The sequence below is a fragment of the Ursus arctos genome, unplaced genomic scaffold (assembly GCF_023065955.2).
Source record: "Ursus arctos isolate Adak ecotype North America unplaced genomic scaffold, UrsArc2.0 scaffold_30, whole genome shotgun sequence".
Lineage (NCBI taxonomy): Eukaryota > Metazoa > Chordata > Mammalia > Carnivora > Ursidae > Ursus > Ursus arctos.
Genome location: NW_026622986.1, coordinates 32516406 through 32543515, shown reverse-complemented (window position 1 = coordinate 32543515; position 27110 = coordinate 32516406). Strand labels below are relative to the sequence as shown.

General features: G+C 38.7%; 1 long non-coding RNA gene across 1 annotated transcript; it reads left to right on the top strand.

The window, feature by feature from the left end:
• Nucleotides 1–952: 952 nt before the first annotated feature.
• Nucleotides 953–26826, top strand: LOC130542196 (uncharacterized). The gene is made up of 2 exons (XR_008956570.1): nucleotides 953–1114; nucleotides 24197–26826. It is a non-coding gene; the product is annotated as an uncharacterized LOC130542196 (long non-coding RNA).
• The last annotated feature ends 284 nt before the right edge of the window (nucleotides 26827–27110 follow it).

The following is a 27110-nucleotide window of genomic DNA, read 5'->3' as shown; positions in this document are numbered from 1 at the left end:
AGAATCAGAGAAAAATTTAACAATATGAATAATATGTTAGTTTTGTGAGTATTTATAAAATTCTGTACCCAGATCCTGCAAAATATAAATACACAAGGCACATACCTTAAAAATGGAACATTTGTAAGTACATAAATCAAGTTTCAACAAATTTCATAGGATTTACATCTCACAGGGTATGTTTACCAATCACAGTGAACTTAAGCTAAATATTCATAATAAAAAGATAAATAGAAGCACTCTACACGCTTGGAATTTAAGAAACATACTTATAAATAATCCATACGTAAATAAAGCAGTTATTCAAAATATTAAATGCTTTGGGATGCCTGGCTGGCTCAGTCGGAACAGCGTGTGACTCTTGGTCTTAAGGTCATGAGACTGAGCCCCATATTGGGTGTAGAGATTACTTAAATAAAGAATACTTTAAAAAATTTATAAAATGCTTTGAATATATGGCAATAATCATACAACATAGGAAGCTTGTGTGATGAAATTATAGAAGAAAATGTATGGACTGATCTCTGTGTGTATCTCTTTATCTTAATTAAACTTTTAAAAGGGCCTAACTAGTCAATAATCGGCATGCACTTAACTCTTAGGACTTAGAAATTCTAAATTCCATTGCTGATGAATGGTATTCACTCATTCAAGACCCACTTATCAAGGGCCTGTAATGTACATGACGTGAATTAGATCTGGAGTCAGAGGAAAGCTTAATGCCCTATGGAACACACAGCACAGGGGAAGATTTTACAAATCTGTGAACAATACTAATAAGAGAAACATAGGGCTGTAACAAATTGTCATAAGGGTTTTGAAATATTCAGAGAGGTCAGGGAAAGTTTTCTGGGGAAACTTACAATTCCGCTGAGATTTGGAGGGTGAGTGTAGGTCAGCAGGGGAAGAGGACAAGCAAGAACGATTTATGTAGAAGGAAGAGGATACGCACATGCGCGGGCCTGGGACAGCAATATGCATAGGAGGGACTGCGAAGCCGGGCCCCCATTGAGGCTGGAAGAGAAAGAGCTTGGGGTGACTCAAGATCACTCAAGCCATGTTGAGAATTCTAGTGCCATCCTAAGATCCACGGAGCACCAATGAACTGTTTAAAGTAGGTATCTGACATCAAATTTGTGTTTTAAAAAGACGCCTATGGTTGTAGGGAACGGATTATGGAAAGATGCTGCCGAGTAATGCAGGGGAGACCCCTTAGAAAACTTTTTTTTCAGTAATCCGGCAAGATAGGTTTGTAGGTTGAATTATGCTGCATCGAGGGAGAGGGAGAGAAATAAATGTATTGGAGAAAATCATACAGTGAGAAACCAAGAGGACTTGGTGTAGTAAAAATGGGAAATGTGGCTCTAGGATGAGATCAGAGCTCTAGGCTACAATTATTAAGAAACGTGTTACACTAAGTACTTAAAAGGAGAACCTCAACAGAAATATTTTTTATTAAATTATTATTTTTTTATTATTACGAAACTGATGATTAACAAAAGCATTTGGTGTGGACGACTTCAGGCACTGGGTTGGAGATGTCTTCCTTTGAATTGGAAATTCACCATGGACTCACTTTGTGATAAGTCTATGCATTTTTTTGCCTGTAAAATAGACCCGCTACCTTCGTGTGGTTATTGTGAGAATTCAGTAAGGAAAAAGACTGCTGAATACGATGTATGGCACATTCCAAGGAGCTGAAAAAATATTAGTTATTATTATTCCATTATTACCATCATGAACTGGGAGAAGCATTGTGCTAAGAGTTGATTTTAAAATTTCAAATACAGGCAAGAATTGCAGGTTCTACTGATTCAAATGTTAGCAGGGTTGGATATTCTGTCTCCTGAAACATGAACATTCAATGTAAAAGGAGGATTTTGAGTGCTAACATTTAGAAAAACGTTTACCTTTGACATTCCCCAGGGCACACGGGGAACCCTGAGCATCTCAACTATGTGTTTGTTTCCCTGTGGCTTTACTCAAGGAACACAGAGATCATGAAGAAATGCAGGGTCGATTGTCAGAAATGAACACTGTATCACAAGTTGTGTAATTATTATGGAGATAATCAGAACAGATTTATTTCTAGGATGAATAAGAGAACATGGACTTCCATATTAGTTTAATAAAATTGACTCTGGTTAACATACTCTAACATTCACTGCAGATATTCAAATTATATCATTAGTCTAGAAAATAAACATTTTTTGCTGTTTCAACTCCAGTTCAGCCATTCTACTAGTTTAAAATTGCACAATATCCGGGGCGCCTGGGTGGCACAGCGGTTAAGCGTCTGCCTTCGGCTCAGGGCGTGATCCCGGCGTTATGGGTTCGAGCCCCACATCAGGCTCCTCCGCTGGGAACCTGCTTCTTCCTCTCCCACTCCCCCTGCTTGTGTTCCCTCTCTCGCTGGCTGTCTCTATCTCTGTTGAATAAATAAAAAAAATAATAAAATCTTTAAAAAATAAATAAATAAATAAATAAAATTGCACACTATCCAGACATGTATTATAATTGGTTGCTAGGGGTACCAATCATTATTTGGCTAGGCAAGGTCAAAGCCATACTAAATACTAAATGCCAACGTGTGTGCTAAGTCTTATTTTATCTTTTTATTTTAGGGTAAAAGGAAATCAGGGGAAATGTGTTTGCCAATAAACCTTAATATATTTCTCCCTAGAGCAATGATTCCCTAGAGCAAAGATTATAAGATTAAATTTCAAAGAAATACAACAGTATGTACACTATGCAATTCAAAATATGTCAGCCTCTAAATTTGGTCAAAGTCAGGAATTTTTTAAAAAAGGAAAAATCAGTGTCTGTTGAATTTCATCTTATGCCTTATGTTAAAAATTTGTAAAAGTGTCTCTTGCTAGCTAGCTCTCAGCGAAGTAACAATGAATTCAGCTCCAGGCAAGCTGCTTTTCAGGCAGACCTGTCAGGAGAGAGACAGACAGTTCAGGGTAATTCATTCTTGCCACTGGGTCTCAAGTGACTTGTGAAGGGGTCTGGGATTTCTAAAATATAAATAGCACTAACTTACAGCAAGAAATAGAAAGTGTTCTTTGTGTTTATTGAGAGGCAAAAAATGAGTAGTTAAGCAACAGAAAGCTATATCGGATTTAAGAATAAAGAAAAGGGGGATTTTGTCAGTTTTTAAAGGGCACAGCTTAACCGAGGATTAATGGGAAGTAATTGATTCCCAGTGTTCCCAGTCTTTTTATTCACCAAAATGATCTTAGTACGCAAATAATTCCTATGCAAATAAACGTTGGGTCAAGATACAAAAATAATATTTATCAATGAAAATAAAATGGAGAGAGCTAGAAATATCCAAAACAGGCTCGAAGCCCTGGTGTTTCTATTAACTCAGCACGCAGCTTGGGTTCCAGTAGTAGCCGAAAGATTGAGCCCACACTCAAACTGTCAGTGAATTCTAAACCAAAGCTGAAGTCTGAAGATCTTCTCATCAGGGTCACGCCCGCACAGCCATACAACGAAAGGACTCCCTGTTAGTGCGATGATATTCTTGCCTGGAGGGTTCCTGTGTGTAAGAGAAATCTGATACCACTTCACATGGCAAATGTTATTACTTCAAGTATTCATCCCATGGAATTCATAAATTTTGTTTGTATTTCTAACACTGGTATAGTAAAGTACTCCTGAAAACTATGAGAGGATATAAATGAAAGCAAGCTACCAAGAAAGTTTCTTTCTTTTCTTTCTTTCTTTCTCTTTCTTTCTTTCTTTCTTTCTTTCTTTCTTTCTTTCTTTCTCTTCTTCTTCTTCTTCTTCTTCTCCTCCTCCTCCTCCTCCTCCTCCTCCTCCTCCTCCTCCTCCTCCTCCTTTACTTCTCCTCCTCCTCCTCCTTCCCCTCCTCCTTTTTTTTTTTTGCTATTAATTCACAGGAGAACCTATCTGAGAAGTAAGTGCTTGTTTTCAGCAAGAACTATTCCCCTTTGGGCTCATTTGGCACAGCCCATTGGAGCAAGCATGCAAACTCCCCTTAAGTGTTAAGTTTGTCATCAGGACAGATAAGCAGGATGGGAAAGTAACAATGCCAAGTTCACAGCTACCTGTCTCCAAGTCAAGGTAATGGTCTTGTCTTGTCCAGGGATGTCTATGGTCATTTCCCTTAACACTTTCTTGCTGATGTCACAGGAGAATGTCTGTGCATCATCACATCACTTTTCTAGCGTCAGTGGGGACTAAGACTCAGGCTGCTTGATGACCATGAAAAAGGAAATACATAACTCAAACCTATCTTGCAGGACGTGGCTTGCTAGGCCAGGAAACTGGTGAAGAGTTCCCTCTGCCCAAAGTTAGGTGCCTTGATGATGTCAGCACGGTGGAAAGCTAGCTGCTTACAATCCTTCTCACTTGACCTTGAAGTTAACTGCAAAAACGGGGTATGGAGCCCTACAGATATTCACAAAGTCACATTTATTGTTCATGTTGCCAAGATTCTCTGATTTCTAAGTTAGTATTTTTATCTCATTGTGAGTTTGCCTATTTCTCATGTAATTTTGCCACTATTTACTATAAATATCTTTCTCAGTTTCCTTCAAGTTGCACAATATAAGTTGGTCCACATCTAAGTGCATTGATTTTTCTACTATCAAATACAACTCGCTGTTAAACTCAACCAGTGATTTAGTTCAGGATTGTATTTTAATGGAGAGCGTAGGTTTGTTATGTGGTAATATCTTCTGTTAGGCCAGTATGTCCTATTGTATCTCCCTAATCTCAAATTCCAGCTCTGAATCCCTGTCTGTAATCTTGTGAGAGCAAGGGAGCTCTGCTACGGCATGGTCTGTTCAGATATGACATGGGTCAGATCATGACGTTTAACTCTTACATCTGCCACGGACATGACACACGGTAGATGTCATGCTATCCTTGAAATATAAAAGGCCCTCCTATTTGAAGACGACACGCTTGCCTTTCATCATCTGCCTTCTTCTGGTTATGAGTGAGACACCACGGTGTGACCATTAGCCTCATTCCCACAGGCAACTCCACAGAAGCGATTGAGCAGCTCCTTGTGTTCCTCCCTGGCCTAATTATAAAACAGGAATAGACTTTCTGGTTATAGGACCCTCGTTCTAATTTGGGTCATTCGTGTTTCTCCCAGGCTTTGGAATTTACATAGAAAAACAAATAATAGGTACAGATATTTTGGCAGCAAAATCATGTTGATAACACCACTCCGAAGTGAAGATTTATTATGTGGCCTAGTACTCCTACACCTTAAGGATTGGCTTTTTAAATTCCCCAAATACCACCAGAAATTCTTCCTCTATACCCATTTTTCTTTGTTATTATTAACTCCCGTTAGAGTCTATTGAATGCAACACCAACAACAGCAAACTTTATTTCTGTAAACTCTTTTCTCTGATAGATGTTTGTGTCTTTGAATATGGATTAATTACATTGAATTTCTAATATCTGTACATATAACAACTAAAGGGAGTTATAAATACACATGACGAGTACCATAGCCTCCGTTAGAGCCATCTCTTCCCAACCCAAGAGACCATGGGCGTATGAATTTGGATATTAATGTTGAATTTCCCATCCAATATGGGATAGAAATTTGAGCAATTTTATATAAATCTCAAAGGACAGGATGTCCCCAAAGTCTAAAGGTGTGGGAATAATCCGTGCAGTGTTACCTTGCTTACATAATAAGCTGGACAAAACATTTGAAATCGCCTGTATTTTTACAATTTATTTTTGGAGTGATAGCTGTTCCAGCTCCAGTAACTTACAAGGATCATTATTTCCATACTAATGACTTTGGCTATATTTTTTTTCTAGCAAAGTTCAACTTAGGCATCCTTTTTTATTTTTCTCTATTTTTTTAGTATAACTATTCCTTTAGAAATGAGAATGTATCTTTTCACCTTTCTAAAAGGGACTCTGCAGGTCAATCTCACACATTATTGGTATGTGGATGTAATTTTAAATAGTCTCTTGGGGGTGCCTGGGTGGCACAGCGGTTGAGCGTCTGCCTTCGGCTCAGGGCGTGATCCCGGCGTTGCGGGATCGAGTCCCACATCGGGCTCTTCCCCTATGAGCCTGCTTCTTCCTCTCCCACTCCCCCTGCTTGTGTTCCCTCTCTCACTGGCTGTCTCTCTCTGTCGAATAAATAAATAAAATCTTTTTAAAAATAAATAAATAAATAAATAAATAGTCTCTTAAAGACCTAGAAAAAAATAGCACCCGATGTGCTAGCAACTTCTTTGGAAAACAGGAAATCCTAACATGCATATAATGGAGGAAGGATCAAATAAAATAAATAAGCAATAGTCAAATCAAACAAACAAAAAATCCTTGATCCAAAATGACTAATGCCACCAAATACATACAGTATTTTCTAGACCCTGTTACCCTTCTGTGTTCTATAAAGAATTCATGTCTCATTCCAAACCTTAAGTCTACCTCTTCTCTGTAAAAACAAAACACAAAACTTGAAGAAGCAAGAAGCTACATTAAAAACTGGTTAAACAAGAAGTACTTAATTGAGTATTTGCTGCATACAAAATACAATGCTTGTTCTTTTTTTTTTTTTAAGATTATTTATTTATTTATTCGACAGAGATAGAGACAGCCAGCGAGAGAGGGAACACAAGCAGGGGGAGTGGGAGAGGAAGAAGCAGGCTCACAGCGGAGGAGCCTGATGTGGGGCTCGATCCCATAACGCCGGGATCACGCCCTGAGCCGAAGGCAGACGCTTAACCGCTGTGCCACCCAGGCGCCCCAATGCTTGTTCTTCTGGGAAAAAAAAAAAAAATGAACATGACAGTTTTTATGTTCCAAGAGTTCACAAGCCATTGATAAATCTTATGGGAAGCAAGAGAGGAAATGAATGACTCATAAAGGTAATTTTGTGATTCAAGAGAAGCTGCAAAATTTCAGAGAAGGTCTTTTAAGTATGAAAAAGGACTCTGACATGTAGATTCACATGAAGATAATCCCCAGTGGATGGAATAAACATAATAAAATGTATGAAGACAGAGGAGTTTCAGGAAACTAATGGGATAAGAAATAGGGTGATTGGTGTATAGTTCAGAATATGTTTATATGTGGCAGGAGCATGTATCAGGAAGGAGAGTTTGGGGATGGATCACTGAGGACCTGCCAAGTGAGACTAAGGAGGGTGGTTTTCACCTTACACGTGTAGCAAGCCTTTGAAATGGGGGACATTGGCATTAGCTGTGATTTGGGCAGGGAGTCCTCTCCTTGAATGGTTCTGAATTAGTATGCTAAGTCTTTCCAATGCCAGATCAGAAATAAACTCACAGTGTTATGCCATGAATGCTGGGGAACATTCTGCATGCTTCCTAGATCCATGCTGAAATGTCCTTTGTAGGAAATGTATTTCAAGCTGATCCTCTCCTCCTTCACACCACAGCTCTGTTAGGACATACCTATACACTAAAATAAAAGGCCAGAGAGTCTTTAAAATCCACTACCAGGGCCATTAGCATTTTTTTTTCTTTTTCGCCCTTGGAGATCTTGCTCAATAACAGAGGTTCTGTCCCAGCACTCGTACGGCTGGGAATCACAGGCTAAGTGTACACTAACAATTGAAATACTCTAAGTTCTGAACTTAATTCTGCTTTATATTTGCTGTATTATGCTGGGAAATGCCTTTGCATTCTTTCCTGGCTCCTTCATCACTGAAATGGTGTTAATAAAAGTCATCACCTGTCCACCCACCAGGGATATAGTGAAGATAAACTCATATCCTTAGTCAAGCATGCAGCCAACAGAATTCTCAGTAGTAACTGCATTAATAACCATAACAGCAGCGCGGAGATGTTACCCTGCTGTGAGTATTGTAATTTGTGGGCTTGAGAACTCAACTTGAGGCCTGTGATCATAGAAATCTATGAGGGGGTGAAGCTTTCATTGGCACACTCTTTGGAGATGGCTGTTTTTTTCGATTTTCCATAGAAGTTATAAGTATTTGTCTGTATTTGGGAAGGTGGGGAGAGAGTTTATTCTCTCTTACAACTTTACATTGAGTAACAAATAGTGCACTGTGCTTGCATCCAAGATGCACAATACAATATTAAGAATCATGCAGACTCGTCACCTTATTTTGCTTATTACTTGTGTTTCACAGTGTTGGCAGAGCATGGAATGGAAGGCACATAGGACTGAGCCATCCAGTCTGTAAACAGGCAACTGCCTACGCGGTAGGATGTGCTGAGGGCGAGGGTGTTTCCCTGACACATTTTCTTGATATGCCTGCTGGTGTTAAATTTTCAGGACTTGGTCTTCAGGGACAGAGGCATTGCTAAGTGTGAGAGGCTAACGCCCTGGTAGGGTTTAGTTGACCTGAATAGGCTTTGTTGTCAAATAGAGAAAATGGGGGTAGAGACATGGCCAGAGGAGGTTGGGATGTGCAGTGCTGCTCCATCTCCCTGGCTCTGCATTCTAATAAACAACCCCCAATGCCCAGCCCTTCACCAGTAGAAGTTTACTTGCTCTTCAAGCATTTCTCTAAGACAACCTTCTATGTAGTGTTTCAGAGACCCTGACTCCTTCTGTTATGCGGTGTTGTTCTCCCCATGACCTCGGAGTCCTTCCTCCAGCCTTCTAATAGGGAAAGAGGGTGACGATTTTATAAGAAAGGTTTTAGTGGACAGACCATGAAGTGATAACATATTCCACTGGCAAGAACTCAGGATATGATCACCTCTAAGTGCAAGGGGGACAAAGAAATATGTCCTACTGTGTCCAGAAGGTAAGGGGACCGTCATCAAGCTCTCCCACAGCGCCCTAGGCAATGCACATGAGCAGTAAACAGCACAAGTTTTGGTGTCACACAAACCACATATTTACTCATTCTGCCAATTCTGCTAGCCACGTGACCTTGCATAAAGGGTTAATATGCCCTATAACAGCTACGTGCTCTTGAACGAGTTTTCCTTTTCCTCCTCATCTTTGCCTTTTCTCTCCCTCTTTCCTCCTACTTTCATCCTTTAAAAAAAAATACCTCAGTCTTTTTTTCTTCTTGGGACCTTCCTTATAGGGTAGTGTTGAGAATCATATTAGGCAAAGCAGACAAAAGTTAGGACTGTGTCTGGGACCAAATAGGACCTCAAACACTCAAGAGTTCCCATCATTTTTTTTTTAAAGATTTTATTTATTTATTTGACAGAGAGAGAGACAGCCAGCGAGAGAGGGAACACAAGCAGGGGGAGTGGGAGAGGAAGAAGCAGGCTCCTAGCGGAGGAACCTGATGTGGGGCTCGATCCCAGAACGCTGGGATCACGCCCTGAGCTGAAGGCAGACGCTTAACGACTGCGCCACCCAGGCGCCCCACCCATCATTTTTACCCAACCAAGAATATCTGCTGTGGGGGGAACAACAGAGGGTTACAGGCAACTGAACTTCTCTCACCTTGACCTCTGGCTACACTTGAGTGGAAAAGGAGCTTTCAGTCTGCTGTGCATCAGATAACAAGGATATTGACCGTGTGACCCGACCCTCTACCCATGTTCCTGAAGACAGGGTATGGAGAAAACCTGGGGCTGCAAAATTCAACTGTAGTTACATCGTTTGTCAGAGATGCAGTTTGCTCTCCAAATGTTTTGAAGAAAATGTCTCGGTGCAAAGAAATGAGGCTTTTTGGTACAGCAAACTGCACGAGATCCTGGAATCTTTCGGGATTTGAGCCCTTATGTGCTCCTTCGCCAGTCTATCTAGACTAATTCAATCTGCTTAATTGAGCCACAAATCCGTGAGGATGTGTTCTTAAGGGATTTTGCAAATGTCCTGCTTCTGGATAAATTAAAATGACTGCAGAGTAGTCCTTCTCGCCACGCTCGGCCGCCGGGGCCTACGAAATGAAAGGAAGATGTGAGGAAATGGGCACATTCTAAAATATGGGAAAGAGCTGGTTCAAGGTCAGGATGAGTTGTACACAGATGTTGCTATTGGCTCCTGTTTAAAGAAAGTTTTCTCACTTCCAATCTGAGACATGATCTTCCGTCCCCTGGAAATGGGACATAGATTGAGCTATTTTTCCTATCAATAGGCCTTCTTGTTCGACTGCTGTAATGTTCAAAGTGTTCTGAACAAATAGTGATTAAAGGTATGATTCTTTCTGAAAGGGAGAGGAAGTCCTAAAACCCTAAAGTTAATGTAATTTCTCAACACATTTGTATCCTTGGTATTCTGAGATCCACCCACACTTCAAATTCATGGAAGGAAGCTTTCTGAATTTCAAAATGCTTATCATCCTACCAAAAAAGAAGGGGGAAAAAATGATGTGGTTAAAAACCAGGTGTTGGAGGCCAGCTGAGACTGAAGTTTGGCTGTTCCTTGGCACTTTAAGCACTATGAATAATGTAAATTCTGTTTTCTGAAAGTGTTTCAAGAAGAAGAATTAGTGGTCTAGTCTGATCTTTACTAGCTGCATCCTTTTCCACTTCCGGCCGTTCTTTACAGATGCAAGAAATGGAAGCCATGTATTTATAATCATAATTTGTCAAGCTGAAACACTAACTTAATATAATCAATCCCATTGTTACATTAATTTCCATTTACACACCTGAACAAATGATTATCTCTCCAGTTTCAAAACTCTGGGCTCAGGGCTTTCTTATGTTTTAACATGCAACAATGGTCATAGAGATAGGAATTTTCTGCAAAATATTAATGTTGGTACATTTGAATATTTCTTTTCTTACCAGTAGAATATTTGATTTGAAAAATAGCATTGAGTATCAAAATGGGCAACATAAGTAGTGGATTTACAAAAACAGAATCCACCCTTTGGCCCAACACATATTACCAATGAGAATTTCTAAGCCAGCTTTTCATACAATTATTGTCTTTCAGCTTCGTTTTGAAATTGTATCTTAAACCAGGTTGGGAAACTGATAACTGGCTTGAAACCAGTGTCCATGATACTGAAAATGTTCCGATGAAAAATAAGCCCGTGACACAGCCAAATTAAATTTCATAAAGTTCATCCAAGCTTCTTGGCCTTTACTTCCAAATTTATTTTATCATATGTATCATAAATTGAAAAGCAACAGGAAAAGTTATGCTGAACAGCTGTCCTACTATTATAAAAATTCTGGAAATGAAATTAACCATGGTTTATGGTTCCATTTCAGTGCTGATGATAAGGAAGTTACATTACAAAGGAGATTTCCTTTGCTGCCTTTTACAAACATTCACGAGGACAGATGACGCATTTATGGTGTAAAACATATTCTCTGCACATGTATAAGCAGACAGAATAAAGCATGTAAGTTCTAAGAGAGGTACTAAAACCCCAGTGATCTTTAAAAAAAAAAAATCTTTACTTATAAATTTATATAACTCCTTAAAATTATCCCTATTATTTATGGCTTTGGCTTACTTAATTTTAGGACTTTGAAGTTCTTCAGGTGAAAAACCAAAATAGCTTGTACTTGTAGGGGGAATCGCTTACAAGGAAGTGGTCTCGCACGCAGTGTCTCACGTGATCTTTGCACCCTGCTTTTATAGAAGAAAAGGTGGGCAAAGCTACCTGGATACCAAAGGACCCTGCCAAAGGCACACGACTGACCCTGTAGATTTGAATCCCAGTGGCTTTCTCCTTATGTGATGACAGTAACTTTACCATTGCATTGTATATAGTAATTGATCTTGCCTGGAAGTGCTAGGAGAAGTTCGTTTTCATGAGCAGCAAGAGGAAATAACCTGAAGCCCTGACCCACAAATAGAAGGACAGGCCAGTTTGGATGGAGAGTTCAGAGAAGTATGTAACGACCACAGAAAGGAGAAGAGAAAGGATAGCTGTCAGGTGCCCTACATGAAACCCTTCTGCTGAAACACCACTCAAAAGGCTGGAAGACAATGTAAACACTCACACACACATATTCACACTCACACTCACACACTCACACACACACACACACACACACAAAGACACATAGACTGCATTAGTCAGCTCTCAAGAAAGTAAAGCATTCTGAAAAACTGAAAACCAACGTACAAATGGGACCCAAAAGGAAAACAGGACACTGGATTTTACTCAAAGATATCTAATAAAACCTGGCAAACCTGAGTTTTGATTTAAAAACTGAAGATAAAGAAGGACATGACCAAGGTATAGAGTCTAAAAGGACCCCCAAGTCTACACCTCTGTGGTGGAATTCTGAAGAAGAGCCTACCCCACAGAATAAAATAGGAAAGGGCCTCGGACCAGGGCGGAAGGAGAAAGCCAAGCCATGTAGGAAATTAAGGGCTGAATTTTCCTCTACAAGAAAAATTACTTTTCTCTGGCCCCAGGTCTATGGTATACATAAGAAGAAAATGCAATCGCTTTTGAAGGAATAGCACTTGGACTCACTCTGCAGAATATTGTCATGTAAAAACTTGTAAGAAAGCTAAGCTGGAAGTTAAAAAGAAAATCACAAGACACATAAGAAGGCAAGCTAAAAAGTTATTAAAAGAAAAATTAAAGAGCCAACGTATATAAAAATGATGAAACATTAAAAAAAAATTGAAACCTAGGCCTGAAAAATAAAATGAATGAAATTTTTTAAAAAAAATCAGGTTTAACAGGAGTTCATCTAGATGACAGAAGAACAAGAAATACATTGTATATTTGAAAATATTTTTCAAGATGGCGGAAGAGACTGAGGTTGACAATGTGGAAGACGAGCGAAGAGAAACTGACGCTAGAGGAAGCCATCTAACGTTTGAACTGGAGTTCTTGGAGGAGAGAAGAGTTTGACTGGAGGAGGGACGGCAGTCAGAGAATGGCAGGAAAATGTCTGGTAAGTGTTAATACTCTAGCTCAGGACCCAGTGAATTCCAAACAACAAATGTAGAGAAAGTAAAACTAGCCATTTTGCACGGAAACATTAAACCCCAAAGACAAAGAGAAGGTGTTAACGGAAAAAGAGGGAATAAACAAGACAAAGTTAAACAAAGAATGCCTGAAAAAGATCAAGAAAGTTAAATGTACCTTCTCATGAGCAACAATGAAACTATCAACCGAAAACTTTATTTTCAACAAAACTCTCCGAATATATTTATAATCACAACATATGTCAACGACTTAGCTCGGCAATTAAAAGACACAGTGGTTAGAATGGATAAATAAACCAACAAATCAATCTATATGCCATTTACGAGAGACAAACTTAAAACTTGAGGACAGAGAAGATTGAAAAATAATTAAAAAATGATATATCAACTGTAAAGCAAATACTAAGCAAAAGAAAGTTGGTCTCACTATATTATCATCGTGTGAAATATGTTTTAGGCCAAAACTTCAATTATTCAAGTTAAAGAGGGCTATCAAAGAATGATAAAAAATTTTGAATTCACCAAGAAAATATGAAATCCTATACTTTCATGCACTAAGTAATGTTCCTTCCAATTATGTACAGCAAATATGGACAGAAATACAAGGAATAACTGAAAAATCCATCATAGTTAGAGATTCCATACAGACCTTTTGGTAATTGACAGATCAAACAAACGAATAGTAAAATCAGTTAGTAAGTGACTATAAAACAAGCTTACTGTAATGCGTTTGTATTAAAACCAAATACTGAAGAATACTCACTCTTGTAAGGATTCATGCGTTTTTGTATAATACGTATAAATTCTCAGTCTTAGCAATACGCACAGAAATCAAAATCATATTTTATATTCACCAAAAAAACCCATTAAAATCAGACAATATGAAATTTTTTTGAGATATGCTTTGCTGGTAAAAGAAACAATTGTACATTTAACTTTTTTTTAATTGACAGATATGATTGTTTAGAGAAATTTTAGTTATATAGAAAACTGAACAGATAGTACAGAGTTTTCATGCATTCCTACCCCTGCTTATATGTTTTTTTCTATTATTAATATCTTGCATCAGTATATAGCATATTCATACAAATGATGCATCAGGATTGATACCTTATCATTAACTAAAGTCCACAGTTGGCATTAGGGTTCACCCTGTGTTTTATAGCTCTGAGGGTTTCAGCAAGTGCATCATGTCATGTACCCACCATTAGAGTATAATACAGAATAGCCTCACTGACCTAAAAACATCCCGTGCTTCCACTGTAGATCTCCCTTTTCCCCCATAAACCCTTAAAAATTACTGATAATTTATTGTCGCTGTACTTTTTACTTTTCCAGAATTCCGTGTTGCAATGGAATAGTATGGAGTCTTTTTAGATTGTCTTCTTTCACTTAGTAATATGCATTTAAGATCCTGAAGATAACACGGTGTTAAACATTTCCCCAGATGCTTTATCTGCCATCTTTATGCTTTCTTTGATGGGGTACCTGTACAGATCTTTTCCTCTTTTTAGTTGGGATGTTTGTTTTCTTACTGTTGAATCTAAAGATTTCTTGACATATTTTGAAGATAAGTCCTTTATGAGATACGTGTTTTGCAAATATTTTCTTCTAGTGCATGGCTTGTCTTTTCATTCTCTTAACAGTATCTGTCAAAGAGCAGAAATTCCAAACTTTCATGAAATCTAGCATCAGTTTTTTTCTGTAATGGATCACGCTTTTGGTGTTACATCTGAAGAGTCATTGCCAGACCCAAAGTCGCCTGTATTTCCTTCACTGTGGCCCCGCTCCTGCTGGACACATAGAAAGGACTTGGTTTATTTTATCACAAAGTACCATATATATCTAAGTGTCAAGCTATAGAAGCTTTTTCTCCTTCACAACCTACGAGACAATTTCTTTTTGCCATACAATTAAGGTCATTAAGCATACTTGGGAAAAATATTACCATTGGGGCAAAAGGGATCAGTGAGAGAGGAAACCTACTTTTAGAAAGCTTAAAATTAAATATAGGCGAGACCAGGAAAAACACTGTGCATTTCATGTACATGTTAAGTTCTGTGGGAAAATAATCTTTTACAAAGCTAAGCTTTTTATGGAGCTATTAATAAATATTAAGTTTAAATAATACTTATAAAAGTCATAGTTTTGTTGATTAATGTAACATCTGTCATTACTCTCTTTTTAATATTCTGATCATTAGTTTTATTTCTTAGCTGTTTATTTTCTCTGTTTTTCTGTTGTACACAGAAAAGGATGTATAAAAAGTAATTAAGGAGACACTACTTATTAAGGTGTGTAAATAATTAAGGAGATTATAGGGTACTTTAAAAATATATTGTAAGCTTGTAGACATAATATAATTTTATGTATTTTCAGATACAGTGAATAAAAGTGTCTTGATGGGCTGCTAAATTCTTACATGTTTAGAGCTTCATTCATAAAGAGAAAGGACTAAAGCTTATTCTTCTATTTTAATTCACAAAATAGAAACTATTTCAAGCATACTTAATGTGTAAAGTATATATACCAGAGAGAAATGGATTATAATTACATGCTTGACTTGAGAAACCTAATTTAGTTGCCTGAGAAAAGTTAATTTGATTGAAACATTTTTGTTGATGTCATTTTAACAGTCCAACATAGTCGGTACTTTCACTTGAAGACTGATTAATTGGTGGCAAGCTGATTTTTGATTCTTGTATCTAATGTGGAGATATTTGAGTTAGTGCTAATCATAAGTGAAATTTACAAATTATGGGTTTATATTTAGCATTTATTTAGAATTTTTTTCTCTGTAGTTACTTAGCTGCATTGAACTATAGCTACTTAACTATATATTTTTTAAAAATCAGCGGCACCTGGGTGGCACAGCGGTTAAAGCGTCTGCCTCCGGCTTGGGGCGTGATCCCGGCATTCCAGGATTGAGCCCCACATCGGGCTCCTCCGCTATGAGCCTGCTTCTTCCTCTCCCACTCCCCTCTCTCGCTGGCTGTCTCTATCTCTGTCAAATAAATAAATAAAATCTTAAAAAAAAAAAAATCAAGCCATCAGAGTGTTTTCACTGTTCTGATCAATTACTCATACCACATATAAAAATCAACTTTGGTTAATTGTAGTTCTAAATGAGGAAGTTAAAACACCAAACGTTCTAGAAGAAAATATAAAAGGGAATGTCAAGTACCTGGATCAGGTAAATATAGCAGAAGCAGCAATAACCGCAAAGTGAAAAAAAAAAAAAAGATAACATGATACATTGGTCTCCATTTAAACTAAGGAATTCTGTTCATTAATGATGCCACAAAAGTGAAAATATAAGTTACAACTTGGATGAATATTATTTTTAAGTTTAGCAAATGAGGTCCCTACCATGTAATTCCCTGCAAAAAGCCACTGAAAATGTTGGACATAATACAAAAAACAGCCACCAGAAGACACTGAAAAGTGGACAGCCGCAGAAAGATCCTAGTGAGGGGTACACGCTTTCTGAGAGCTTTGTAGACTGCCAGCTCTGAAGATTCTGTAGCCTGCACAGTGGCAGTGGGACAGCAGACATGGAAGACACCCACGGTCTATCTAGCCTGGGACATCTGACAAGTGGGGCTGGGAAGTGAATGCTAAAGAGATGGAGAGGATGCCCTAAGGGAAAGAGCTAGAGAAGATCACCCAAATCTTTCCACGCCCGCCTCTGACTGAGCTCCGAAACCCACGTGTAAGATGGCCAAAGTGATCATCTCAGCTAAAGACAAGTGACCTGACTCAGACCTGAGTTGACTCTTAAGGAGTCAAGTGTGCGGCTCAAACAGAGTCAAACAAATTATCTGCTAACATATGTTAAACGGTATTCACCAGAGGAATGTAATAGAATAGAGAACCTCCTTAAGTTGAAATTCATTAATACCCAAGATGTAATCCAAGGTTAACAGACAATGCAAAGAATCCAAAAAAAAGAACACACTCTCGGAAGAAAAGAAAATCAATAGAGCCTGTTCTGAGACGAACCAGATATCTCAACTAACAGACAAGAATTTTAAAGCAGACATTATATGTATTCTTAATAAATAAATAAATAAAAACATTTTCAACAAATAAGAAATAATAAGTATTAACAAGAAGAACCATAAAATTTTTATTTCCATTTCAGGCGGCAGTTTTAGAACTGAAAAATACAATTTATGAAATAAAATATTCACACCTAATAGAATGGCTAAAATTAAAAAGACAATTAACATTAAGTGCTAATGAGGATGTGAAACAGGGCATCGCAGAAGTTGCTGGTAGAAATGGAAAACAACTTGAAAGGTTTTCAAATGTTAAACACAACTGAAGGAGTGACTCAGCAGTTCTAGCCGGTGATATTCACCGCAGAGGGTTGAGAACGCGTCACTGAAGACTTGTACGAAGTAACTTTATACTTAATAGCTTAAACCAAAATCAACCCAGATGTCCATTCACAGAAGAATAGATCAGCCAACTGTGTGTGTTCACTCACTAAAACCTTACCAGGTAATAAGTGTGAATGTCTTATTTTTATTAATAACACATATATCCAAAATACTTTAATGAGCAAAGGAAAACAGATAAAAAAGAGGATATGCTATAGTTCCACTGGTATAACATTCTGAAGCAGACACAAGTTTTGTACTCACTGAAAGCAAAGCAATGATTACCCTCTTCTTGGGGTAGAGGAGGGGAATGACAGCTCAGGGCCCACAGGTCGTATGGCATGAAGAACATATTCTGTGTCTTAATTGTGGCAATGGCAAAATACTTCAGTGTTTTTTCAGTCTTCTTTTTTCAATGAAATATATTTGAGTTTATATCAGAACTTTTCCAGCTTTTGAAGACTCATAGGACATGAAATTTTAAAATTTGTTTAAATTTCCTTCACACAGTTCCCCTATTCTTACATGAATAGATTTTTTTTCATTCCTCTTAAACCTTGTTAACATCAAGGAATAAATATGGTGAAACGCTATCATAGGGGATAAAACAATAATGAAACAAGGGTTCTGACTCTAAGCCCCTTACACCCTTGTGGAAGGTGTGACAGGAATGTGGAGACCTCTGTCACCGGACATGTAGTGTTACGTGCGATAAAAAATCCGAAAATGTGCTAGAAATTCTTACAATGTGTCTTATGTGTCACTTCTTAGAGGCAGTTCAAAGTCATGAGAATGAGACCCTTTGAGCTAAATTTCCCTCCAGAAGTCTGTTTTTAATATAACCCACAAGTACTAGAAATATTAAGACTTTCTTAATAAACTGAGTTTTGAAGAGAACTGTCTTAAGAAACAAGGAGGATTGTTTGGATACGTCATTGTGTAGCTATAGGGACTTGGGGGGACGTAATGTTGTTGAGCAAGTAGAAGATTCTGTAGGTATTTAGAGGTAACGACACACGTACTTAGTCTGTATCGTTCCACATAACGTCTGGGGAACTCTTGAGCTTACTTTGCTAACAAAACAGAAGCTAAAAGGTGAAACATTTCCACATATTGTCATGTCCAGCAAGCCACACTGAAACCTCAAGAAAGGTTCACCTGTGCTTTATATCGTTCCCCTGCCTTTTCAAGGTTCCTAACAGAATCGATTTATTCAAGCATCTGCTTTTTAAATGAACAGTGTCTAGCCGAGTGTCTACCTCCCGTCACCTTTAGCACCTTGTCGTCTAAGAGCTATGGTGACCCTAGACCAACAACTTTTACAGTAGTTTATCTTTCTTTGAACTTTACACACCTTGAGCCGAATTTGCTGAGTCGGTGTGTTTTCCCCTGTTCATATTTTTAACTTTTGGAAGCTGCTTTACCTTTTAGGGTCTGCTAAATGCTCCCTTGGGGATGTGAAAATAATACCGTTTCCCCAACCGGCTATATTCCTTTTGGCACATGGTTTCTACAGCATCATTCCAAGTCCTTTTGCCCACCTGGTTTTACCATCCTAAGGGAGCCTTGGGTCCTGAGTTTGAACCAAACAGCCCAACCAGCTTCAGGCAGGTTGGATACTTAACACAAAAGCACCCAGGCCCAAGGTTGTGGCCAACTTCAGGCCTTTGATTCATTCCCTACTTCAGCAGCAGGGCCTGCCAAAGTTCTCAGATCTTAACAGAGACTATAGTAAGGGCGCCTCTCCAAGCCTGTCATAACACATCTAAAAACTTTTGTGCACTCCCCAAATTCTAAAACAAAATGAAAAATCTGCACACCCGGGAGCTAGCATTAGTTTGGACAGAGAACCCAGCACTGTCCTGTTTCTGGCCCAAGGAAAGCTACCCTCTCCGCGGAAGCAGTCCTGCCATTTCCTGCCACCCTGTCCCAATCCTGACCTTGACTTGTGTGTGGTTTTGGTCGTGGACTGAGGGAGATTGCATTACTGCAGGCCCGTGCCGGCATCCGAGGCACTTTACCCCTCTTTGGGTTTTCCCTCCCTTACACTATTTCTATTTCCATAATATACATGGAAGAAAGCAGAGAGTATCTGTCTCACATTTCACGCAGAACAAAGTATGATGAATGGCCAAGGTGTTTAAGTTTACATAATACTTACCAGCCATTCAAGCCATATAGTACCCTGACTTTCTATTTAGCTGCTCACTATACCATATTATTTAGAAAGATTCCCTTACATGATTTATGAGTGGTCTTTCAAATCAGTAAACTCAGAAAAATTTAAAATATCCCAGAAAGGTATTTATAAGTGTATACAGCAGATTCAGCTGGCTACCAGAATTTTAAATATTTAAAGGATATTTTAGCTATGTATTATTATAAATTAGGTATAAATATGTCTTTGTCATTAGGGTGAAATATCCTCTTAGGAATAGGGTTAGCGAACTAATTTGTTGAACTTATTTTGTATTTCTAAATTAGTGTTAATATGAATGTTGGAATATAAGGGTCCTCGTAATTGGATCACCAGAATATCTGAGTATTAGAAAAGATGTGAAAAATGACTTCCAGTACTATTAGATTCAAAAAGATTTATTGAGATCCTGAAATATCATACTTGCCAAAGGGGGGAACTGTCTTCCAAACTCATCTTTCTTTTCTAAATTTGGTTGTCCAAAATCACTGCATTTACTGCAATTAATAAAAATCTCTGGCAAGGCATGAGTGTTCCTGCTGAAAGCTGCAAGCACTCTCCCCTAAAGACTTGGAATGACATGAAATTAATATGAGGGAGGAAAGGAAGAATTAATTAGTGTTTGATAGAAGAGCATTAGATGTTGATTTATTAGTCAGGACCAACATTAGCTGAGTTTACTTTATAAACCTCAAACCATATCCTTTCCAGGCTCATTCTCATCACCACCATAAATTGTCTGTGTATTAACAGATAGTAATTTGTTAGAAACAAACATAAGGAGCTCGAAATCAGATGGTAACACAGGCGTGGATGTGCAAATTTCCTCTTATTAAAATGACCAGAGGAACATAACAACTATGGGAGAAATCGCATTAGCAGAGGAAAACGAAGACCTGGATTAACTGCAAGCAAGTGAAAATAGAAACAACACAGGGGTTAGGATAGTACTGCCAGACACAGTGATAATGGAGGCAGGAAACTTAAAAAAAAAATGAGCACTGTTTTCTCTTGATAAATGTTACAATTTGCTACAATTCCCATGCAACTTGTTTTTTATAACTAGATTTTGTTTTTCCTATATTTCTTTTCATACTGCTGATTTTACAATTCTGATTAAAGCTGACCTGAATGGATCAGTTTTATCTGTACTGTTCTACTGCTTTGATGCCTTTTTTTTTTAGAAGCAGGGGTTATATTATTTTTTACAGACGCAGAAGGAACTGATAGTAAGTCAAGACCATTGAAGCAAAGAACCATGTACATATAATAATAATTTGCTGCACTTTTTATAGCATTTTGAAAATCCGTAGTTACAGAACAATGGGTTTTGTTAAACTACATCATATAAATACATGCAGAAACGTATTTCACTGTTACTAGTAGATTTTCATTGGTCAATAAAATTGGGAAAACTGAAAAAAGTATAAATTGTTGTGCTTAAGAACATGTTAGAAAACTGTAGACCAAAATACTTACAAATGCCAGGAAAGTGTGGGACAATCTGAGTTATGAAATAATTGACAGTAATGAATTATAGCTCGTAAAAGGAACAAATGGGTATTTTATAAGTCTCTCCTGATATAAAAAAAATAAATAAATGGGGAGAAGGGAAAACTTTTTCTTAGAGTGTAATTCCAACATAAATATATAGAAGGAATGATGGTGACAATAGAAAGTCATCATTTACAAACACTACCATCAAGCTTGTTTCAGGCAAGAATGATCACAGATGCTACAATTAGTGGCAGAAGTATAAAGAGAAACAGAATATTTCAATACTCTAAAATATCACCAAAAAAGGTACTTATTAATGCTACAGTGAGGAATTAAAATTGTACTTTATCCAGGTAGTCAAAGTTAACACCAGTAATGAAACATATCAATATCGTATCGCTCCCAACTCAATGCCCCGAGAAAGGCGCCATCGTGATGACATTCCTTTAAAACAATGCCTAACCTGAATTTAACCAAAACACCAGACAAACCTAACCTGAGGGTTCTGGAACCTAAGTGGCCAGGAGACTTCACATTTCCAAATTTCAAACTCCTGAAGGGCAAATAAAGACTGATAACCTCTCCCAGATTGGAGAAGCCTAGAGGCACGAGATAGTCAATAGGCATGGGGGTCTGGGATTCTGTCCTGCAACAACAGCAAGAAAAAGAGCAATATAGTTGGACAGCTGACAGAATTCAAATAAGGTCTGTAGATGAGTGGACAACATTTCATTTTACTAGTGTTAACTTTCTGTTCGTGATGTTGTATTACAGTTATAATGGAGAAACTGAGTGAAGAGTGCATGGAATTTTTTTGTATTTTCAACCTTTTTGTTAACTGAAATTTTTTGAGGTGACTGTTTTAAAAGAAAAGTAAGGTGATATTGATAAAAAAATATAACAGCTTCAACACATTTAGCTGAGTTTTTGATAAATCCAGTAGACACAATAAACACTGAGTCTAGAATATAGAAAGTCTGAATGATAGAATTCGTGAGGACACTCTACTGTATGGCGGTCAACACAAGAAGATCCATTGTTCCTCTAAGGTAGACATTTTGCCCCCACTGTCAGTAGTCAGCATCTACTGGTCAGCTCCTTCAGGCTTTGCCCCATCTGCAGAGCTCCTTGCTCCAGGGACACCTTCCTGGGGGCAGCCAATTCCAGTGACTTATGGGGGGAGTATAAAGTCTGGCCTTTCCCCTCAATACTGAATAACCCCCAGGACTAGGGCTGGCTCCAGAGCTTCCCTCCTTTTGGACTTGCATACACTCTGACTCTACCCTCAGCCCATTCCTGCTTCCTTCCCTACTTCCAAAACCCCAGCCTGTGAGACACTATCCTCAAGGAATAGAACTTCATTTCTATGCCCCATGGAAATGTCACAAAAAATGATACGACATTACATCTGAGGAATACCTCATGTTCTGTATAGCAAATGATCAATTTATCCCCAAAGCAGAAATTTCACATGTAATGTTTTCTAGAATACAATGCAATAAAATAATAATGAAAGTCAACATAACCAAAAAAAAAAAAATGAAGTCTAGCATTTTTGTATTGTAAATCATTATTCCAAGTACTTGTTGGATAAATGGGGAATGAGGACTGTAAAATATCCACAGTCAGAACTCCATAAAAATATGCTCACTGTTGTCAAGCCACGTTAAAAAACCCTATAGCCTAAAATTTTGGTATTACTGAATTAGAATCAATGAAATAAACATTCATTTGAAAGCGCTGGAAATAAAATGAAAAATAAGAAAAACAGATTACAGTGAACTGCATATTACAATGAATTACAATGTTAGCGAATTATAACCTGAAAGTTATGATACATAAATACAGCTGAGAATTGGCGCTTTAAATAATAATATAATATGCACATATACCAGATTGAAAGGAAACATACCAAAAATATTATTTGGGGTTTTCTCTGAGCACAGAGATTACAGCGATTTTAAATTTTGCTTTCTTTTTCTTTTTTTTTCTGGCAGGGGGGCATTGGACATGAATTTATTTTATTAATCAGAATAATGTTAATCTCTTAAAACATTAAAACTTAGGATCCTATATCTTGAACCCTCGAAGACATCATAAAAATTGACACTTTTCAAATTCTTTGAGATAATAATGTCCCGTCATTGATAGTATCCTCTTTACTCTTTCACGATATAAGTACTAATATAAGAAGGTTGTCTTCCTCTTTTATTATTTTGGACACTGTCGTTGCTTCTCCAGTATCCATTACTTCCTCTCCTTGGGGAAAAATAAAGTTTCTTGGTGCTTTTGAGGAGAAAAAGACACAGCAGGAAAGCCTTTGTCCCTCTGCGATCTGTCTCCATCTCCTCCCCATTCGTGGGTGAGGAAAGCTGTTGCCTTCCCAAGGGCGGTTGGTTGTTGTCTGGCACTTTGCAGCCACGGAAGAACCCTCAGCCTCAGAAGGAAGCTGACACTTAGGGAAACGGTGCCTCAGTGACCTCCTTGGCTGTCTAGGTCCAACTGCAAGCATTGTCCTGGAATGGAAAGCTCTTCTGTTGTGGAAGAAAGCCGGAGTTGTGTTACGTGTTACTCATGATTAAAGCACAGTAATGCATTTACACCGGTATTCTCATAATAGAATCATACACATACGGAGCATTAGAAATCATCGTAAGCCCTCTCCCGCCAAATAAAATTAGCACTTTTAAAAACCTTACTCTGCCATTTTCTGTCTGTGTTCTCGTGAGTGCTTTTCTCAACCTCAGGATGATATGAGTAATATAATTTTTTTTGTTTTCAATATCCAATATATAAAAATAAGTGCTATAAGTAGTTCTTGTCACATAGTGGACACTCAAAAAGGATACTGCGCCCTTCACCCTTTCTCCCATCACATCCTAAACCCTATGAGTCTCCGGTGTTGAATAGAGCTACTCATGAGGTCTTCTGAGAATTCATTATCATCAAGAGACTGAATATATGCATGGACAATCCCAGACCACACATGGCAGTGGGACTTTGACCTGCAGCCTCTTCAGGGATCATTCCAGAACTGTCAGGACAGGGACAAGAGCGACCTTCTACCCTGTTTCTGCCCCCCAGCTCTGGACCAACCAGAGAAAGCCAGTATGCTCTTTTAACAATCACATATTTCTCTTGTTTTCCTTTATTTTTATTTTGATTATTTTTTACATTAAAAAAAGTCTAACAATCGCCTAGAGCATCCAACAACACGTGCAATTTATAACTGTTCTCACATTCACAATTTTCAATTCATTTGCCTGTGGTTGTTCTCCCCCCTCAGGTTCTGCAGACAGATTCGTTGCATAAGACTACACCTCTGAGAAATCCGATGGTGCTGGCATAGTGTTCTGGACTCTTGCTGCAGTATTACTGCCAACAGTATGCTCCTTTATTAAAAAATGGAGAGGCTCACTTGCAGCCAGTTTGATAGCAGGATGATCAAATGCAAGATATTTTTAGATATAGGTTCCATGAGAAATGTGTTGTATGGAATTAAGACTGAATGTCGCGAAAATCACCACGATGCTCTGACTGCGGTGTGTCGATTATCCTCGCCCTGAGTGTATCACTTTGCTAGTTCAGCCATACCATCACGTGCATGAGAAAGGCGTGCAATGGTCTGTGGCGGCACCACGGGGTGCGGCACTCTGGTTATCACATCTCCCGCTACAAGATGTCTTACCTGGAAAGGTCCATAGGGCAGCAGATGGGTGAACGGGGGAAATACAAGCTAGAAGATTCCGTGACTCTCCAACACACTACCTCTTCTTCCACAGTGCACACCATCCCCTTCTCATAACAGGACAAAGAGCAGGTGCTTAACAGGAACACATCTGAGAAGCTGTGCTCTTGGTTTTGCTTTTAGTAAGATGAACGGAAATGGAAGGTTATGCTCCTGATTCTTATTTCGATTTTTGTATGTAAACTTCAAATCAGATTCAACAAGGGCCGTTTACGTAGAGGTCGGACTTTCGGATTTTCAACCAGTTCTGTGCTGTGTTATCAACTCCCCTCAACTCATAATTTTGCTCCCCATTCTGCCTCCCTGAACTGTGTGCAGTTCACATGGAATCATATCTTTGGATTTGTGTTCTCTTTTTCTCATCATCCAAATCTATGCCCTTGTACATTTTTCTTTCTCCTCTCTGACCCTCCATACTACCTGCCTTCACTGGGGACTGAATTTTACTAAGCATGGTCCAAAGTGCTGGAGATAAAAAGATACACAATCTCTGCTACTAAGACTATCCCATTCAGTCAGGAGGGCAGCATCCGGGGTTCAGGCATGCAGAGGAGTAGGAGACAGAGAAAGTGGGTTTAGATGGGTGAGACAGGTGGTCAGGCAGGTTTCCTGGGAGAGAGAGTGCTTGAGATGAGTGCTGAAGGGTAAGGAGATGAGGCAGTGTGTGACCTCAGTAGGTACTTGGCCCTCACTTAGAAAGGATCCATGATTTGGTTCAGTGTTCCGATGTCACCATCTTAAAATTCATGGTAGTTTTTGGATAAGAAGCTCTGTGTTTTCGTTTGCATTGGTCTGTACAGGTTATGTGGCTGGTCCCGGAGAAAGGGAATACTTGTGCAAGGGCACTGAGGCATAAAAAAATGTGGTCAGTTGAAGCATGGCAGTGGGCTCAGTATGGCTGAGTGTAAGTGCGAGGTGGAAGCCTGACTGGAGAAAGGGCTAGTAAGTAAAAGGAGAACCCAGTTTGAGGATGGGCTCCATTTACAGAGTGAGAAGAGGACTGGCGTTGAGCTGTTAAGAAAATCCATATTTAAAGAGGTAACAGAAGAAGAGAAATCCACAAAGGAGATGAAGAAAGGGTGTCCAAAGAGGAGACATGAAGCAGAGGCAGGGTTGTGAGGATTTGGTAGGGTAGTGACCAAGAATCCCCCATTGGGTTCTGCAACATGGAGAATGTTGAGCGAGAACATGCATCATTTGTAGAAGTAACAAGCAGTCAGATTTCAGTGGGTCCATGCTCCTGCTGATGGAAAAGAAGCAATTAGAGAGTCTACAACAAAGTTATAGGAGAGAAAGGGAAAGTATCGATTGACGGAGGAAAGTCTTAAGGAGACGAGAGGGAGATCCCCCCAGCGCTGTCTCCTTTCCTCATTTCCCCCAGACACTGGCTAATGAATTCTAAGTTCTCATCACCTTGTACTAGGTTACAGTAGAAGATTCCCATTGGCATCTCCCCAACATTGACGCAATATTTACACCCGTGGCTGAGCAGTCTCATTCAAAGCCACATTGAGTGGTCACCCCTTCTCGTCTTGCCCCTACTCTGGCTTCCTTAAACTCTTGACATACCTACTTTCCTTATCTCAACATACTTTTCATCCATCCTTTCCTACTGAACTCTCCCATAGAATTCTCCTCAATGGTTAACTTTTCTTACAACTTTTATTACAACTGTTACATGTTCCTAATAATTAACTCAATTGAACTATTCTAATATTCTGCCTTTCTACCATGCCCGTTAATCCCTTCTGAGAAAAAAAAATCATGCTGATTTACTGATATGTAAGTTATTGAGTATCATGCAACCTGCCATCTTTATCTTAACTTGGTTCAGAAACTGCATGAAGTTGCCCCTGGGGACCAAGCAAACTCATGGGGCACCACACAATATTTCCAACTTTGAAGAAAACGGAGATACTTGACATCTGTCAAACACTGCTGCAATACTAGCTTGCATAATTAATAGTTTCAACATTAGATCACACTATAATCCTTTCGGTAATGTCACCTCTTGCAAAGCAAGAGTTTGGATGGTCGGTATGATAAAAAGCATGTACAATGAAAATGTGAATCAAGAAATGAGGATTGAGAAATTGCACAACACCCAACAGGTACGCATTTTCCACTAATGGTAATTAACACAAGATAAAATAATATTTTTCTTTCAACTTACGTGTGTTATTTTTTTCCAAGGGCCTCTAAGTTGTTAGGATATAAACGTGTATCAAGTTTTTTGGACTTAACTACTTACTGAACAGAGCTATATTTATTTTGGAATGGGGCACCATGCAAATACTGTGGGGATACTAAAGACAGTGTGTGGACTGAGAGAGCTAAAGATCTCCGCAGTACCCACTGGACCAGGGACCAGATGGAAGCCAGCCGTGGGTCTCCAGCCAGCAGTCTGCGGTGGGTCTGCTCTGAAATTACAGTCCAACAGGAGAGCAAGCTG